Here is an 18,259-nt window from a genome sequence, read left to right as displayed (position 1 = left end):
ATGAGGAAACTAAGACACAGAAGGTCTGGGGAACTTGCCTGATGTCACACAGCCACGACGAAGTCGGGCGCTTCGAAAGCACAGCCTCATGTGGGCCGGGGGTGGGGGTGGGGGACTTGGCCTCCATTATCACTTCCACGGCAGCTCAGCCAGGCTTGCAGAGCTGCACACTGGCTCTGAGAGGACTGGGGCAAGGGGGGAGGAGCAGATTCTGGCAGGGATCTAGCTGCTGCGGCAGCCACAGGCCTCGTCTACAGACCTAGGTGGATGTGTTAGAGAGCGCTGTGGTGTGGTAATGGCTATCAGGGCAGGAGATGAGCCAGGGGTCTGTGTCTCTAACTCCTCATCGCCTGCATGAGAGGCCTGAGCAGTGCCATTAGCCACCAGCGTTTGGATGGAGCATGAGGATGGGTGCGCGCGCTCGACGAGGCGAGCTCCGGCTCTTTGTGTGTCCGAGCTCGTGCGCGCGCGTGCGTGTGTGTGTGTGTGTGTGTGTGTGTGTGTGTGTGTGTGCCCTGTGTGTGGGCGTGGCTGACAGACCAGGCCCCTCCCTAGGCCCCGCCCAGGCCCGGCCAAGCTGGTATTTTTCCACCCAGCAGGATGGGTGATGCGGAGAGCTGCCTGTTCAGACAACAGACACGCGAGGTCAGGGAGAAGCCGCTTATAAATTACCGCTTCCTCCGCGCCGCCGCCAGCGTCGTGCTCCGGGACCTGGCTGCTGCCGAGCTCCCGTGCCCAGCCGCCAACGCCGCGATCGCCGCCAGTCCCGCCAGCCTCGCCAGCCCCGGGCCATCCGCTGTGGGCTTAGCCACCCAGGTACCCAGGGCGTGTGGGCCGCGACTGCAGCCCCCTCCCCGGGCCGCGCTCCGCCACCTCACCGCGTCCCTGCGGGTCTGGCCTCCCCGCGCTCTTTCATCCCCTTCACCCCTGAGGGAGGGACCGAGGGTCTCCTGTTCAGCTCTGCTGGAGAGGGAGTTATTGTTTCCCTGGCGAAGGGGCTGGGGCTGCTGGTGCGGCGGCAGGTGTGTGTGTGTGTGTGTGTGTCCCACGGGGTGTCTCCTTGTCCCTGGATGTCTCTGTTTCTGAGAGTGGCTGTTTCTCCACCCTAGGCAGCCGTGTACATGTGCGCCCCGGGGTGTGTGATATGACCGGGGTTATGTCCGGGGCTGCCTTACCTGAGTGTAGTGTGGCCGTGTGGCTCTGTCTCCTGATACACACACACACACACACACACACACATCTTGCCAATGTGAACCTGTATGTGTGGCTGTGGCTCCGGAACCCTGGCCGTGTGCACGTGTGTGTCCCCGAATGTGCCTGGATCCCTGGATCTGTGTGGTTGGAGGCAAATCTAGTGTCTTTTAGCTGTACCTGAGAGGGCATCCCTTGTGCCCACTGGGCCCAATGGACATCTTTGGTTCTTCGAAGTATTTAGAAGAGGTAAAAGGGAGGTATGGCTCCAGGTGCTGCCTGGGTGTGGCACGCAGGTGTGACAGTCGCTCCCAGGCTTGAGTAGCAAGGGCTGAGGCCCGAAGCGACAGCCAGGGGCAATGGGCAGTGGGTAGCACCAGCTGGACACATCTTCCTCTAGACTGCTCCCCTTTATGGGTTCCTCTTTTGGGTGGGAGGTTCTGGTCTGCTCCCACTGGGGAAGCCACACAAGGAACCAGTCTCAGGAACAGATCCTACAGTCCCAAAGCCTCAACCTAGGCTGTATAGCCTGGCGGCAAGGGAGGCGTGTGCTCAGCAGGGCCACCGACCTGGCTATTTTGGTCACTGCCTGGCCTCTGCCAGATCCCTGCCTTCTCTAGGACCAGCCCCAAAGGCTTGGGAGACAGCCTGGGCCCCCATTTCCTGCCTGGAGAAATAAATTATCTCAAAGACTGGCCAGGCGCTTGACCCGGAGGGTCTTCGGACTGCGGATTGGTAGCACGTGGCTCCAATTGGATGTCAGTAAATTGGCCTCCGATTTGGCACAGCTAGCTTTCAAATAAATGTCATAGAGATCTTTTTTAAATTAAAAGAAAAAAATTTTATTTATTTATTTTTTTTGTTGCTGGTAGGGAGGGGATCTCACTCAGAGTCTCTAAGCCAGAAGGAGTTTATTTTTATGAGAGAGCTGGTGAGTGCTTAGCAACGGCCTGCCTGCCTCCCTCTCTACCAGGGAGTCATCGGGGAGTGGGGGGTGAAAGGGAGGTGTTTTAGCAAGATGATGGTGGGTGGCTGGAGGGGGACCTAGGCACCAGCTGAGAACCCACAATAGAATGGTATTGCCAGATGGTTGGAGGTTGTCTTAGACCTTGGTTCAGCCACTCAGTTAACCTTGGGCAATATTTCTTGCCCTCAGTCTCTTCATCTGTAAAATGGGTGGGGCATACTACCCATTGGATATGTCAACTAGGGATCCAATAGTCTTCTTGTCCCCAGAAAGACTGTGTTCCTCTTAATGGTGACCTTGGGTAGTTCTCTTAGCTTGGGCTTGGCTGTCCAGGCGACAAGGACGCTAAGGCCAGCCTCGCCTTGTCCTTGAAGGGATTGAGGGAGATGAGGCTGAATAAGCTTGTGGTAAGCTGTAAAGCCGGGCTCGGCTCTAGAGCTGCTGATTAGAGGGTGTCACGAGGTCTCAGGTCACTGTGGTATGTGGCAAGGGCCATGGTGCTGTCCGGAGAGAGCTTTTGTCCTTTGGGGATACCCTGGTACTGCCTGTAGCTCTGTTGTGGTCAGCCTTCCTGACTTTCTAACCCCCTCTGTATCCATATCTGCTTGGTAGAATCTGGAGGCTCAGAGCTGGGGGAAGAGCCCATTCTACAGATGGGTCAATGAGAGCTGCCTAGGAGCCTGCCTTGCTTGCACTATACAGAATTGGGATTCCAAAAAGCTTTGCCATGGCCAGCTGTGCATTTAGGCTTCACAGCACTTGGTCCACTGATTTGTTGGGGACATTAAGATGGGGACATTAAGGTGGAGCAGGTTCTGGAGAAAATGAGAGACAAAGGTGTTCTGGTCCTTAGGGCTGGAGGGTGTATGGGGGGGGGCGGTCCTTAGTACCTTGTATTCCTTCTTGCTTCTCTGCACCTTCCAGTGGAGCCCAGCTACCTACCATCCATCCCTGCAGCAGGTGTTGTGCCACCCCACCCCCCACCCAACCCAAAGGCAGGCTGGGCACTGGGGGGGCTCCCTGCTTCTAACCTCGACTTGTCAAAGGTTTAGTTCTCCGAAAGTTTCCAAAGGTCTCAGTGATAAGGTGCCATGAGTCACTGAGCACATTCCTGGAGACAGGAAAGAGCCGTCAATCACAAGGACTCCCTGGAATGTTGCCCAGCTACTGCCATTACTGCGATCTGGGTGGGAATAGAGGGTTGGCCTGGGGTTCCAGCTGTGCAGACTGACTTTGGCAGTGGTTGTAGGCAAGAATCAGACTCTTTGAGGCTGCAGCTTGCTTCGTGGTGTTTGTTAGCCTAGCCAAAGAAGTTTGAATCTGTGTGTTGTGTGTAGTAGTTATGGTTCTGGGGCATCCATGACTTGGTGGAGAACTAGGGCTCTTTCTCCTTTCTTTCTTTCTTTCTTTCTTTCTTTCTTTCTTTCTTTCTTTCTTTCTTCTTTTTTTTCTAGACAGGGTTTCTCTGTGTAGCCTTGGCTGTCCTGGAACTCACTCTGTAGACCAGGCTGACCTCGAACTCAGAAATCCACCTGCCTCTGCCTCCCAAGTGTTGGGATTAAAGGTGTTCGCCACCACTGCCTGGCTTAGGGCTCTTTCTTAATATGTCTCATTTAGGTGGTTAAGAAACCTTGGCTGAGCTGGGCGTGGTGGCGCACGCCTTTAATCCCAGCACTCGGGAGGCAGAGGCAGGCGGATTTCTGAGTTCGAGGCCAGCCTGGTCTACAAAGTGAGTGCCAGGACAGCCAGGGCTACACAGAGAAACCCTGTCTCGAAAAACCAAAAAAAAAAAAAAAAAAAAAAAAAAAAAAAAAGAAACCTTGGCTGATGGGGGGTGGGGGTATGGGGGACTTTTGGGATAGCATTGGAAATGTAAATGAGGAAAATACCTAATTAAAAAAAAATACCCATAAAAAAAAAAAAAGAAAAAGAAAAAAAGAAACCTTGGCTGAGGTAAGCCCTGGGCAGGCACTGGATTTGGGGTAGAATGTTGGCTTTGAGGCACTAGTAACCTAGAGGGAGTAGCTGCTGCAAGGACCACAGCCATCCACAACTGCCCTGAGGAAGACTTAAGAGCCCATGAGCCAGTGTGTGCTTGGTGAGGCAGAGGTGATATTGGAGTCAATGCTTCTTATGGGCAGAGAGGCAGGGTGAGCTGGCCTGGTAGGCAGGACACAGAGGGTTTAAATGTACCGTGACATGAAATAGCTAAGTGTGCTTATAGAACGTGTCCATAGGGTCTCAGTTAGACAGAGGCCATGAATAGATGTGGTCAGAACCAGGTGATGGAGGGCTATGGGTTTCAGGCTTATAGTTATCAGGAGGGCAGCAGGGAGACAAATAGGTTTGAACAGCATCTAGGGACAGTAGCAGGAGCCAATCAAGATTGGAGCCTGGGGAGAGACCCCTAATGGTAAGCAAGGAACTGGATTGGGCTCCAAAGATCAAGGGTGGCTGCCTACTGGCCTACCATTGGACAGGGTACAAGGCATTTTCTGGACCAAAGAATCTGGCCCCAAGTTCTTTCTGTAAACACCAGGTGAAGCCTGGACACCCTGTTTAACAGGTACCAGGCAGGCCATTAACTTGCTGGTTTCTACCTCCCTGGAGCGTGCAGATCTGGCATCTTTAGGGAAAGTTATGGGCAGGCCTGAGAGCGGCAGGATTTTCCCTTCTGACCACTTTGGGTTAAAGGATTCTTTTGGAAACACGAGCTGAGGCTGGGCTTAGGGGGGTGGGGTCAGAGAGGCAGGAAGATAGAAATGTTTGTCTTTTTGTGTGTGTGTGTGTGTGTGTGTGTGTGTGTGTGTGTGTGTCAGGGGTGGTGGGGGAGTGGGGGAAGTTGGCCTGGGACTTATTATGTAGCCCAGGCTGGCGTGGAATTTTGCTACACTCCTCCTGCTTTGGGCTTCCAAGTTCTGGGATTACAGGTGTGAGGTACTGTGCCTAACATTTCCCTGAGATATGGCTCATCAGACAAAATCACTTGCCAGGATCACCAGGTCCCCGTGGCGGAAGGAGAGAATTCCACAGTGATCTCTTTTGATCTCCACATGAGATCCTAGAATGCCACATAAGATACACATAATAATTATATTTTTTCAAGGAAAAAGATATTTTAAGGGTCTGGGATTGTACAATGTATGCTTAACCCGAGTTTGATCTCTGGCACACACACCCCCCTCTCCACCAATTAAATTAAATTAAATTAAAGTTAAGTATAATGCAGAGATGCTTTGAAGTTCAGTAAATTCAGACATCAGTGTAACTATCACCCAGATCAAGATAAAAACATCCCTATGTTTCGCACACATGTTTGTGTATAAACATATGTGTGTATGTGCAAATAAATGAGTGTGTACTTGTGGGAGTCAGAGGTCAACATTAGGTATCTTTTCAGTTGCTTTCTACCTGTCGTGTGTGTGTGTCTGTGTGGTGTGCATGTGTGTGAATATGTTCATGTTTGTACATATGTGTGTGGAGGGTAGAGTTCCACATCAGCCTGCCTTTCTCCTTTACCCTTTAACTCGTTTTTTTGTTTGTTTGTTTGTTTGTTTGTTTTGTGACAGTCTCTCACTGAACCTGGAGCTAGGATGCCAGCCAGCACACTCTAATCTTCCCATTTTTGTCCCCACTGTCCCCAATGCTGAGCTGCATGAGTGTAGGGCCACATCTGCCTTTTTATTTTCTTGCTGGGACCCTGCCCTTGCTTCTCCTGCTCACATAACCAGCTGTCTGACCTGCAAAGGCCTCTCTCTAGCTTCTCTGCTCCTTGCTTTTTTGCTTGAGGAGGGGATGGGGACTCCACCCTTGCTAGGCAGACACTGTACCACTGAGCCACATCCCCAGCTCTCCACACCTTAAGAGAGCTACTTTTAGATGTCTGTCACTGTGAATGAATTTTGTCAAGTCACCTCCTCTATCAGTGGATTTGTGCCAGGCAGTGTGAATCACCCTTGTAATCCCAGGACTGTATGTATGTGTGTATTATATATGGCTAACTGTAGCACTGACTATTAAATGGAAAATTCTGGAAATGAGCAGTTCATGTGTTGTTGAAGACATTTTATGACAGTATTGGGTTATATATAATTCTAGTTTATTATGAGCTATTGCTCTCAGAATGACTAATTTATAAATGAAACTTTATCTTAATTATGTGTAAAGGGATCGGATAGAAGGCAGTATAGACTGGAGGTCATTGCTTTCTGTATTTGAATACTATAGTGTGCCCTCTGGGAAAGAGGCATGATAACCATACAACAGCTTGTCCATCTGTCCAGCTTGTCCATCTGTCCTGCAGATGCTTTGTCTGTAGGCGTAGGATTGTGAGAGAATCTCCTGTGGGCATTATATGCTAGCTTTTTTAATGGACATACCATTTCATTTGTGTAGGAATGACAAACTGCCAAATGACTCACTTTTCACTTACAAAAATTATATACCTCAAGCAATACAGAACTCGCAGAAGCTAAAATATATCCCCTTCAGATCATTACAAAATATCCATATAAAAGGTTGGGTTGAGGGTATAAGCTGTGGATTGTATGCTTGCCAAGTGTGAGGCACTGGGTTCCTCCCCCAGTGCTAATAAATGACTAAATAAAGACCTTAAGACTATCTGTTGCTCTCACATGCAGCTCTAGCTGTGTGGTACCTGCAGTGTCTGTCGGAATGCAGACTGCTTTTTATCACTTTCTGGGTCCATTTTCATTTCCTTGTGGGAGTAAGGATTTGCTCAGCAGGCCAGCCAGCCAACCAGCTAGCCAGCTAGCCAGTTGTGGTTTGGTTTTGTTTTTAACAAAAACAGTGTCATACCGTTCCAGGTTCTGCCACTTGATCTGTACAAACAATGGCCCATTGTGACCTGCCACCCCGCAGAATGCCCTGCAGAACACACTGCAGAACGTACAAGCCCACCAGCCCACTGTGCACATCCTTGGCTTGTGACCCTCTGGCCTCTTCTGTCCTAGCTGACCAACCAGACTACAGCTCAGTGAGGGCGTCGCCTCACTCAGTGGCTTCCAACTTGCCCTGAAGGTGAACAACAGCCCAAGCCCTTACAGCTGTCAGGAGTGTCTTTCTAAATACAGGAGCTCACCCATTCAATTCTCCTGCCTCAGCTTCCCAGGTGGCTGAAACTGCAGGTGTGTACCACCGGTTGCACCGCAAATGCTTATTGAGCACCTACTGAATATCAGGCACCGTCCCAAGGGTAGGAAGGGCAACAATGAATAAACCAGTCTCTGGTGCAGGGCGGCTTGCAGTCCCTCGGGAGAGTGAGGCCAACGTAGGGAGGGGGAGAAGATGAGTATCTGCAGGTTAATGTACAATCTCAGGCCTTTTATGCTGAGGGCAGGCACTTGGGAGCAAGTCGCAGGTGTGCGGAAGAGGGGTCCATTGACTTGAGTTCAGGGACTGTGGACTTTGGGATCACCCAGCTAACCTGCCCCACCCACCCACCTACCTCAGTGACTAGGAGCTCTGGTGAGGTCTGGGTGAGGTGTTTATCAGTGGAAGAGATCCAACCTTCCAATTACCTATTGTTCAGTTTCCCTGCTTCTGCTGTGCCCACCATTCTGGTTATGTAAAACTCCCCTTCTGGGAGGTAGGTTAAGGACACTAGCAAGATCTTGTGCAACTGACTTTTCTGGGGATGGATCCCAGGGAGGCTTCTACAGTTGGGCAGGTGCTAGCCACACCCCAGCCCCTCACCTCAGGGTTTCCATGCTGCTGTTCTTAGTCTCAGTTAATGGGAACGGGATGGGAAGGAAGCACCGCCCTCCCCCTCTCCAAGGGCGGGCTGCTTGAGAGATAATCACAGTCCAGGACCCAACTCCCAGAAAGCTTGGGGAAGAACCTGGAGCCTGGTACTGATGACCTGATCTGCTCAGCCCAGGACTGAGCTGCGTGGGGGAAGGGTGGGAAGGACATTCTGCCCAAACTTGCTGGGCATCCAGTGGACAGGAGACATCTATAACTGAGCCTACCTATCTCCTGGTCTGGTTAGTCTGTTTACCTTGTCCCATCCCCATTCCCCACCCTCCGCCCCCAGCCTTGGTATCTCTATTGAGTAGATGGAGCTTTTAGGCTAGGTCTCCTAGCTGGGACATTCTGAGTGTCCTGTTTCCATGGTGCTTGTAACAGGGTAGAAGTAGAATATGACTGGTTGCCATATTCCATCAACCCCCTTCCTACGGAAAGCCCAAAGGCTGAGATTGCTAGATGCTTGGCAGGGGATAGAGAAGTGTGGCTGGCCGGTGAATCTGTGCAGTCATGCCTAGTGGGTGAAGGGCACTGGAACAGGGCTGTTCTGAGGACTCTGCCCCTGCTCCAGAGCTAATCAGCCCCAATGGAAGGCTGGTCACGATTTCAAGGACCGTCATTCTATCACCAGATGGCAACTGGCATCCACAGCCTCCCGACCAGCCGCCATGTCTCCTGAGCACCTCTCTGTACCATCTAGGAGGTAATGCTGAGCCAATCTCCTGCTCAAGAGGCTTCCCCTGGCTCCAGAGCACCCTGTGAACTCTGTGACCAACTCTAAAGAAGAATTTGATGTTAGACTCTTCCCCAGATCTGGCTCATCTCTCCTTGTAGTCTGGGGTTCTCCGCCGAACCTAGCCCTTTGTTCCCCATCTTCTTCCCACTCCTCAAGTACAGCTTGAAGCTTCCTGGTCCAAGAAGCATTCCTTGACCCCAGGTGGTGCTTAACATACAGGAAACCAAAGATCACAAGAATCAAAGAGGACTTGAACTTCCCTGCCTGAGCTCCAAGAGCTCTGTCCCCGCGGCCTGATCTTGGACCTCTGTGAGCCTGCCATATATCCACCTGACCACCAGCTGGGGACATACTGAGAGAAGGGGAGATACTCCAGCATCTAGCAGAGGGGTCTGGCTCTCAGAAGTGCACCCCCATCCTGAAATGAGAGCCTATTCTTTGAACATCTATTGGTCCAGGCTTGGACCCACCCATCCACCCACCTAGCAGGTACTCATTCCTTCCGGGCTGTGCGGATATCACCAGTGGATAGGGCAGTCTGAAGTATTCCCTCCGGGGCTGTCTGCTTGGCAAGGGTGATGGATATCCAGCAAAAAAGTTATGCAGGTGAACGTATAAAATCAAAGCCGGGCATTGCGAACCAGGGCTGGTGTCCTTGGCCTCTGGTTTTCTTACTATGTGACGTAGGTGAATTCTTATCCCTCTCTGGTCCTTGGGTGTGAGGAGATCATTTGTGGATCCTGAGGAGAAGAGTCCTAAGTCTGTGTGGTCCCAGTGTGAGGCGCACACCTATACTTGTCCTCTTGCTGATTTTCCACGGTGGCCCGACCCTTGCTTTGAAAGGAGGCATCTCAGTTTGGAGACTAGAATTCCAGAGCAGTGCTGAGCAGAGCTGTGGCAGCCAGCTTTTCGTATGGAATAATCTCCTTGGGAACAATGTGGGTTTGCCTAAACTATTAGTGGGAAAATATAGATTAGAACAAATCTTTAAAAAGAGAAAGGGAAAAAAAAAACCCACGCCTGCCAGCCCCTTCCCTTGGTGCTGTGGAGTCTATTTCTGTCTTTCGTTTCTCACAGAAGAAGGTGGGCTTCTTTTAAGGGTATCCTGTTGTGAGCCTAAAAAAAAAAAAAAGTGTCAACTCTTGTGGAATATCTCTTCCCCACCCCACCCCCACCCCCTGTCAGCCTTTAGCCATGCCAAGTGTTTTGTGTATTTTTTGGGGGGTGCTTCTGAGGATGAGACTCAGAACGGTAGGTAAGGGCTTTGCTCCAGTCCTGGGAAGAAGCAGTATGAAACACTGATATTATTTCTTTCTCTGTACCTGGTCCAGGCACAGTGGGGGAGGTGTGGCACGGGGGACTGTGGCAGTGGCAGAAGTTGGGTGTGGTGTGGAGGGTGCTAAGCAGCAGCTGTGAGCCTCCTTGTGTCCCTGAACCCCACTGGCTCGGAACCTGCCACCTCTCGTGGCCGTGAGGGAGAAGCTGCTCTGCCTCGCTGATTCAAGGGCACCCAGTCAGTGTGGTTTGGATGAGGGATTGCTGGGAGCTTGACGTTCCCTGAGATTATGCCCAGTTCTCCGGCTAGGGTGAGTTCCAGGGTCCATGTGTGTGGGTCTGCTTTGTAAGAAGGCGGGGGCAGTGATAGCTGGAAAGGGGAACTGAGTAGGGGATGAGTCGGTCGGTCGGTCGTTAAGAGGAGCGGAACTCAATTCCCAGCAACTGTGCGATGTCTCACAGCTGTCTGTAACTCCAGTTCCAGGACATCCAACACCCTCAAACAGGCAATGCACATGAAATACAAATAAATCTTTTTTTTTTTTAAAAAGGGCTGGAACTGGGAAATCACTTGGAACCCATCACAGTGGTCTCCTCCCTAGGCAAGAGCTACCCCTTCTTAGCGTTAGCTTCTATTTTGAGTTCTGGGGTACAGGCTCCAGCCAAAGGATAATTTGCTTCCTTTGAATGTGAAGAGTTCAGCCTCTGCCAGCATCCTTGGAAAGCCCCAAACCTGCCACCAGGAAAATCTTGTTGTCTCTCTACTCATTGGGGATGGCTAACACCAGTTCTCCCTGAGAGGAGAGAGCCCCAGCCTGAGCCCCTCAGCCCATTAGTAGTATTTCTAAACTTCCTAACATTACCCTGAGATTGCTGTTACCAGGGTCCTGGAGCTACTAAGTGTTCATTGTGGTGTTGTGGAGTTGTAAATCATATAGACCAGCTCTGATCAGATTTTGGTTTTAGATGTGATTTTTTTAAAAAAACTTTTTCTACAGCCCAGGATGGCCACAAACTCATGATCCTCTTGCTTCAGCCTCCTGAATGCTGGGATTACAGGTGTGCACCACCACGCTAGGCTTTCTACCTGTCATGATACAGGTCAAGTTGGAGTCTCCAAGTTGGGACCTAGCATTCGGTATTCCTTAAAAGCCTAGCTGAGATAGCTAGCTGTACAGTGGGTACACCTGTGGTCCAGTTATGTGGGAGGTTGAGGAGGAAGTGTGGCCAGAGCCCAGGAGTTAGGGCAGTAGAGTCTCCGAGCCACATAGGGAGTGAGACCCAGGCTGTAGACCCTTCTCCTCCAAAAGATGAATAATATGATAAATTCGGTTTCCCTAGTGTTCATATTTTGCATAGGAAAACCCCAAAGCCTTCCTGGGGGCAGGTGACTGGCTCAAGGTCATAGGGCTGAGAGCTGGCTTAGCCGGCCTTGGGCCAGTGCCACCTTGGAAAGGATGCTTATGGGGAAGCCGCTTGCTACTCTGCAGTGTTGGCGGTCCAAAAAAGCCGCAGGAGGCTTTTGCAGGCAGCCAAGTCGGATGTAAGTCAGGGAGAGCCCAGGGCCAGCCAGGCCCTGCAGACAGGCCTAGTGGCTCCAGGCAGTGTGTCAGGACAAGGCCCCCAGCATGAGATCTGGCTTGTTGCCTGCTGGGGTGGCGATGGTGGAGGGGAGTCTTTGAGAGGCTTTTCAGCTCCTGGAAGACAACACAGGGCCTGCTGCAACACCCCTCACGTGGCCTCTGGTTATCTAGAGACATTCTAGCATGGGGGCTAGCAGAAGCGCTTGACCCAGGACCAATGCTGCCCTTGTGGAAAGCTGCATCCCTCTGGAATTGTCTCTAGTTGGGCTCTGCTTTGAGGATGCAGGGGGGCCCTGAGGTCTAGTTTCCTACCTGCCTGGGTCGTATGTTTACATGGGTCACTGGGCTTCATTCAGTAAGTGGAAGAAAAAGACAGGTTGAGTCTGAGTTCTTAGAACATGGTGGTCACTGGACCAGAAGTGACAGTTGTCACAGGACAGTGGAGAGAATAGGCGGCTCCATCCATATCTGGAATTCAGAGCTGGGGATGGGGTTCGCAGTCTGTTGTGAAGAGTCCTCCAGATGTTTCACAGGCCTACCAGGGAGGACTGATTTAAACATGTATGTCTTCCTGTGTGCCCTGGAGTGAGGACTGGGGATGAGGGGGAGGGTCAGGCCTAAGTTTTGCAACAGACACATGATAGAATGTCAGGCTATGGGGAACCTCAGATGTCAAGTCATTCTGTCACCTGCATCCTCCATGTTGGTACTAATGGGCTGAATGTCAGATAGACAGGAGCATAAAATGACACAGCAGGTTCAAGCCAGGGCACAGGTCAGTTGGTCAGTCGATCTGTCTGTCTGTCTGTCTCTGTCTCTGTCTGTCTGTCTGTCTCTCACACACACACACACATACACACACACACCACACACACACACTGCTGAGAATGGACACAGGACCTTGCTCATACTAGGCAACACCCTACCCATAAGCCATATCCCTAGATATTCAATTAATTAATTAATTAATTAATTATATTGGTATATGTATATGTTTTTGTATGTATGTGTGTGTGTATGTGTGTATGTACAAGTGTGAATCCTAGGAGGCCAGAAGTTGGTAATGAATCTCCTAATGTGGGTGTTGGGAGATAAACTCCAGCGAGCACAGCAGGCACTCTTAGCCACTAAGCCATCTCGCTAGCCTTGTATTTATTTAGTTTTTGAGATGAGGTTTTTCTATGTAGCTCAGGTCAGTCTCCAACTCATATTCTTTCTGCCTCATTCTCTCCAGTGCTGGGATTACATGTGTGATTCTCTATGCCCTAAGAAGACTGGATTCAGCAAAAAAATCAGTTTAAATTAACTTTAGAGGTAAATAGAACATTGACTGCTACGTTTACCTGAAGAGCACAGCTTAAGAATCCTCCAGGTGTGGCTATATTCGGGTGCTGAGATATGACCTTGCTCATACTAGTTAGTTTGCTCCATTTCTGGGCTTCGTGTTCCTCAGTGCTTACTCCATTCTCCCTGAAGGACCTTAGCTGCCCCAGTGAAACCCCATCTCCATAAGCCATCTCAACTTAGAAGAAGCCTCTTCTAACTCCTCCTCCTCCTCCTCTAAATAATTTTAGGATTATGTATGTGTGCATGGTGAATGTATACGTGTGTGTTGGGGGCAGTGCACATGACTTGTCATGCATGTGGATGTCATAGGAAAACTGTGAAGTCTGTTCTCACCTGTCACCTTTGTATGGGTTCTGGGGATGGTATTCAGGTTTCCAGGCTTATATGGCAAGTCTCTTTAACCCACTGAGCCTGCCGACTCCCCAACTCCCAGTGCTTTTAACAAGAGTTCTGGCTGTCATTCGAATTGTCCAGGCATAGTCAAGTCCACGAGTGAGCAACTCTGACTGGCCAGGTCTAGTTCACAAGTTCCTTCAGAAGTAGGAGGTGAGATCCATTTCCTGATAGGATGAGATTGATAGATGTGCCTCACCAGGTTAAATCAGTTCAGACTGTTCCTACATTGGGTATGAGTGCCAGCAAGCCACACAGACCCACTGATACAAGGGCCACTCTTATCTGTCTGAGCAAGCTGGCCTCTTACTGGTCAGGATCTATCTAGACAGAATGCCATTGCTCAAGGTTCCTTGAACAATGTGCTGAGAATTTGTGCTTTAAACACAGTGTCTCCATCTTCCTCGTTATCTTCCTTCCTTTGGCATGGGCCAGGAGAGTCAGGTACTTGTTACCATGTCCCATCTCTGTGCCTCACCCTTTGCAGATATTACTGACCCACCTCGGCTTCTGTAGGGCCATGTCCACCAAGGAAGTGGAGGAAGCCCCAGTGACTTCCCACTCATGTTTTAGTCTCACCTTAGGGTTCAGGGTTCCTTAAGAACAAGGGACCTCGGCTTCTTGAGGTGCGGTCTTTCCTCAAACACTGCCTGGTACGTAGTAGGTGCTTAAGAAATTGTTGACAGTTCCTACCATATGGTACCCTGGACTCAGTGCCTGAGCTCAGTGTGCTTAGTGTGTAGCAGTGAGTGCTCTGAGGAAGGAGGCTGGCAGTGAACTGACAGAGCAGCCATAACTCTGCTCAGGTTGTGGAAGAAGCTAGAATTGCTGCCAGAGAGGAGAGGTGGAGCTTAAGGGGGGGGGCAGGTACCCCTGCCTACCTACCCCCCTTATCCCTATCCCTGTATATCACCATTAATTCCAATTTAAGTGTTCTTGAAATCTTAGATCTTCATTGATAAGAATGCTTTTCTTGATTCTACACATTTTTATAATCCAGGAAGGCTGAAAGGCCTTCCTGTGTCTGGGCCAGCAACTCTGCTGGTGGCCTGAGACGCCAGGCCCAGAGCTCTGCCCCTGCTTGTTTGAACAGAGACTCCCTGTTTTGGGGTGCAGCCCTACTGTGATGCTCCCACTGAATGTGCACAAGGCTCTGGGGGGTCCACCTGAACACTCTAGGTAACATGAACAAGTAAATCAAAATTCATGAGATGGCTTCTGGGCCATCCCCAGAGGATAGCTGCTGTCCAGCAGAGTCCAACAGGCTTCCTGGGCGCAATGGGTCTCAGTAAGTTTAATGAGATAACTGGGGGACTGTGCCTTTCTTAAGAATCTTGGGGCTGGACAGTCGTGGTGTCTCAGCTGGCAAAGGAATTTGCTGCCTCCTAAACTTGACCCAAATTCAGTCCCCAGGAGCCTCATGCAAGCTGTCCCTTGATCTCCACATGCCCCTGCCCTCCACCTCCACCTGCCACACACAGAAATGTAACAGTAATGGTGGTGACAGTAATAAAGAGAATCTGTCTAGCCTTACACTGTCCATAGGGGATAGCCAGTGACTGGTCTGGGACCTGGGCAGATTACAGAGCTCGTGGGAGTGCAGGCTTTCTAGTCTGGTCTGGTGAGTGGCTCACCTGTGCACACTAGCAAAAAGAACCTACCTTTATATATATAAAATATGTGCGTGATATGTGTATCTGTATCTGAAGCATATCCAGCATAAATGTAGAAGTCAAAGGTCAAGTTGCAGAGAGTCAGTTCTCTTCTTCCACTGTGTGGATCTGGCAAATCAAACTCAGGCTATCAGGCTGTCAGGCTTGGCAGCAAGCGCCGTTACCTGATGAGCCATCTCCCTGGCCCCAAAGGGACCTTTATTAGACATCAAACCCACCAAGGCTTCCAGCAGCCCCACACAGTGTGCAAAGACAGTTGAGTGATTCACTGGGACTTGGGCTGTCTGGGTTCAAGAGCAGTGAATCCAGAGAAAGGATTCAGAGTCAGTTAGAGGGAGAACAGGAGAGGAGAGGAGGGGAGGGAGAGGGAGAGGGGGGAGAGGGAGGAGAGAGAGAGAGAGAGAGAGAGAGAGAGAGAGAGAGAGAGAGAGAGAGAGAGAGAGAGAGAGAGAGAGAGAATGAGAATGTTTTCGTCTGGGTGGCCACCTGAGTGTACATGAGCACGTGTGAGAGTGCACATCTATGTGTGCATACACATGCTTGAGATTCAGCATCTTTCATCCCTGGTCCAGGTCCCATGGGCTCAAAGAGTCCCCTCTCTAGCATGTGTGTTGAGAGTCACCCATGATCAGATCTGGTCACCCTAGGCATGCAGGCCCTGACCACACCTCTTTGCTTCCTGTTTGCAACAGGTGCAGAGCCAGTGCCACAGCCTCTTCAGAGGAGCATCTCAAGTGTAAGTAATTTTTCGGCTTCCTTATTGGCTCAGGATCACCGCCACCCACAGCAGGATCCCATGGGGGAGGAGTCTCCAATTTAGTGTGTCTTCTTCTGCCTGTACCCATGCTGTGGCAAGGAATAGCCGAGGTAGATATCATTGGGGGTGGGGGAAACAGGAGTTTGGATGAGGTGATACTGAGCCCCAACTTCAAGGGGGTCCTGGCTCTAAAGAAAGGATCTCTACCGTGTGTGTGTGTGTGTGTGTGTGTGTGTGTGTGTGTGTCTGTGTGTGTGTGTGTGTCTGTGTGTGTCTGTGTTCTGAGCTCTACCACGAGCTACAGCCCCAGCTTCACTGAAGGTTCTATTTGAACAGAACAGAAAATGTTCAGTAAGTTGTGAGTGAATCTCCTGAGTTTCTCATGCCCTTCACTTTGATGGTCTGGGGTTGATGCTGGCCAGGGGGTCTCATCCCTGTGCACTGCTGGGAAGAACCACACGAACAGTATTTTTGCTGAATCACTGGGGAGTAAGTCACAAGTGGGGTGCTTCTTCCCCTAGTCTTTCATGTATTTCCTCAGAGCAACGCCATTGTCTTATGTAACCACAGCCCGATTATCAGCCTGGGACATTTAACATTGACATAGTTCTCATATCTAATCAGCTGATTGTCTTGGTACTACACCTTGCTTTCTCTTCTCTTAAATGTTTCCCCCCTTCTTCAAGTTCAGAATCCTAACAGTGCCTGCAAGAAGGATTTGTTTTCAGGCTGATTTAGCTGATTTGGAACTTGGGATTCAAAGTCCTTTAATCTTGACATCTACTAAGGAACACTGGAGTGTGGTGTATACGCATTCTGGAGAACATTCCAGGTTCAGGTCCTTGCCCTGTGATCTGGTTCCAGGTTCAGGTCCTTGCCCTGCAATCCGTCCTGCCACTTTGTTGATCTTGTGACCCACTTGTGGACCCTGCTCTCAAATTTGAGAACTCCACCTTCCTTGATAGAGATTTCTTAATATCTAATCTCCTCCTCTCACTCCACACTCCTCTCTCTTTTTCTCTCTTCTTTTTCATTGGCTCTGGGGTCGTTGCTTTCCAGCATAAACAATGCTTCATCCTGAGCTGTTCTCTTAGCTTCCGAGGAAGTCTCTCAATGACACAGGGCTGGGATATGGTCAATTTGGGGTCATCCGTGGGACTCTCACGAGACCCTTCTTAACTGCCACTGTGGTCAGACCCAATTGCACTTTTGGTTAGTTTCTGACCGAGTGTGCTCCTGTATAAAAAAAAAGCCAACTGGAGACCATAGGTTCTCTGACGTCAGATATGCCCATCCCCAGAGACTCAGAAGAACTTCCCCAGCAGCTATTGAGTGGGTAGAGAACCATGCTCAGAGTCTCAACCTTAATGGTCCTGTGTCAGGAACACTTATTGCCTGTGGGTACTAGACGTTCCTCGAAGTGTAACACATTAGCTTGTTACAACCCCTAGAACCATGCTACAGCCTCAAGAGCTGCAGGAGGTAGGAGTTCTTGTTCTTTCGGTAAAAATGGCAGATGAACAGGTGGAATGCTTACTGAGTGCCAGGCAAGGCCGCATCCCTCAGCAGCTTGGATGCAGACTTTGAGTGCCGTTGTCTTCTAAGTACTGTTAGCTAGCACCATTGTGCAGACTGGGAAACTGAGACTTAGGGGGACCTCCCAAGTTCTCACAACCACAAACCCACTTGCCCAACTCTGGTGCCCACTTGGTGGCACTGCCCTCCTGATAGGTGGGGAGCCCCTTCCATCTCCAGCGACTTCCCTTTTCCAAGGTCTTCCTGCTGCTGGTTAATGAGCAGCCAAGGATAGTGGGAGCCAGGGAGGCCACTGCTCACTCTGAGGCTGGAATGTGAGTTTTGTTTCTAGATAAAGAGTCTTGTGCAAGTGACTGGCCCCATGGGGCCTGGCAACGTCCTAGGCAGAGCATAGATGGCGACCATGCTGTTCCTCTTCAGTGCTGATTCCAGCTGCACACCAGGCTACCTAGGCCGGTGCTTTGGCCCTCAGACTGCCCCACATCACTCTTGTGTAGCCCTCCTGGCTTGCTGTTTCTGAAAAGACTCATGGCCTCCCCTCCACCCTCTACGTGGAGGTCAATGGGGTTTGCAGGGAGTATATTACACAGGGATGATACGCAGTCTGAGTTCTGGGTGTGGCCCACTCCCACACATTCCTGGGGCATCTGGCCTTTGGGTTTCCAACCAAGAAGGGCAAGATCTATCTTTTTAGCCTTAAGGCAGGTCCAAATTCATTCCTAGTCTGGGGGCTGGCATGTGGCTCTGTGGCCCTTTGTAATGCCTGGAGTGCTTTCTCTACAAAACAAAAAAGCTCTTAGCCCAGCCCCAGCCTATGTAGGATGTGTGACCCTGAAGGGAGTCACTAAACATCTCTGAGCCTCAGATCTCACCTCTATAATGGAGTAGTTATATCCAGCCAAGAGGGCTGCAGTACACTGCAGGACAGGGGTTGGCAGAACAGGTGACATGGACACGTAATGAGCCCAGGGGAGTTTTATGGGCTCAGGACAACTAACAGAGTGAGTGGCAAGCACAAAACCGAGACTCATCGAA

At 50.5% G+C, this 18,259-nt stretch overlaps 1 protein-coding gene across 2 annotated transcripts in view; it reads left to right on the top strand.

Annotated features, from left to right (window-relative positions):
• Positions 1-591: 591 nt before the first annotated feature.
• The window catches only part of Slc6a6 (solute carrier family 6 member 6), a 75,662-nt gene continuing 57,994 nt past the window's right edge, over positions 592-18,259 (top strand). For both annotated transcript variants that reach the window (XM_021164030.3, XM_085840284.1), the window contains exons 1-2: positions 592-816; positions 15,624-15,667. The gene's annotated coding sequence lies outside the window, so the exon portion shown is untranslated. The remainder of the gene's footprint in view (positions 817-15,623; positions 15,668-18,259) is intronic.

The sequence above is a fragment of the Mus caroli genome, unplaced genomic scaffold, assembly GCF_978045245.1.
Source record: "Mus caroli unplaced genomic scaffold, Mus_caroli_1 scaffold_7, whole genome shotgun sequence".
NCBI classification, from domain to species: domain Eukaryota; kingdom Metazoa; phylum Chordata; class Mammalia; order Rodentia; family Muridae; genus Mus; species Mus caroli.
The sequence above is the reverse complement of the archived record's forward strand: the minus strand, read 5'-3'. Positions and strand labels throughout refer to the sequence as shown.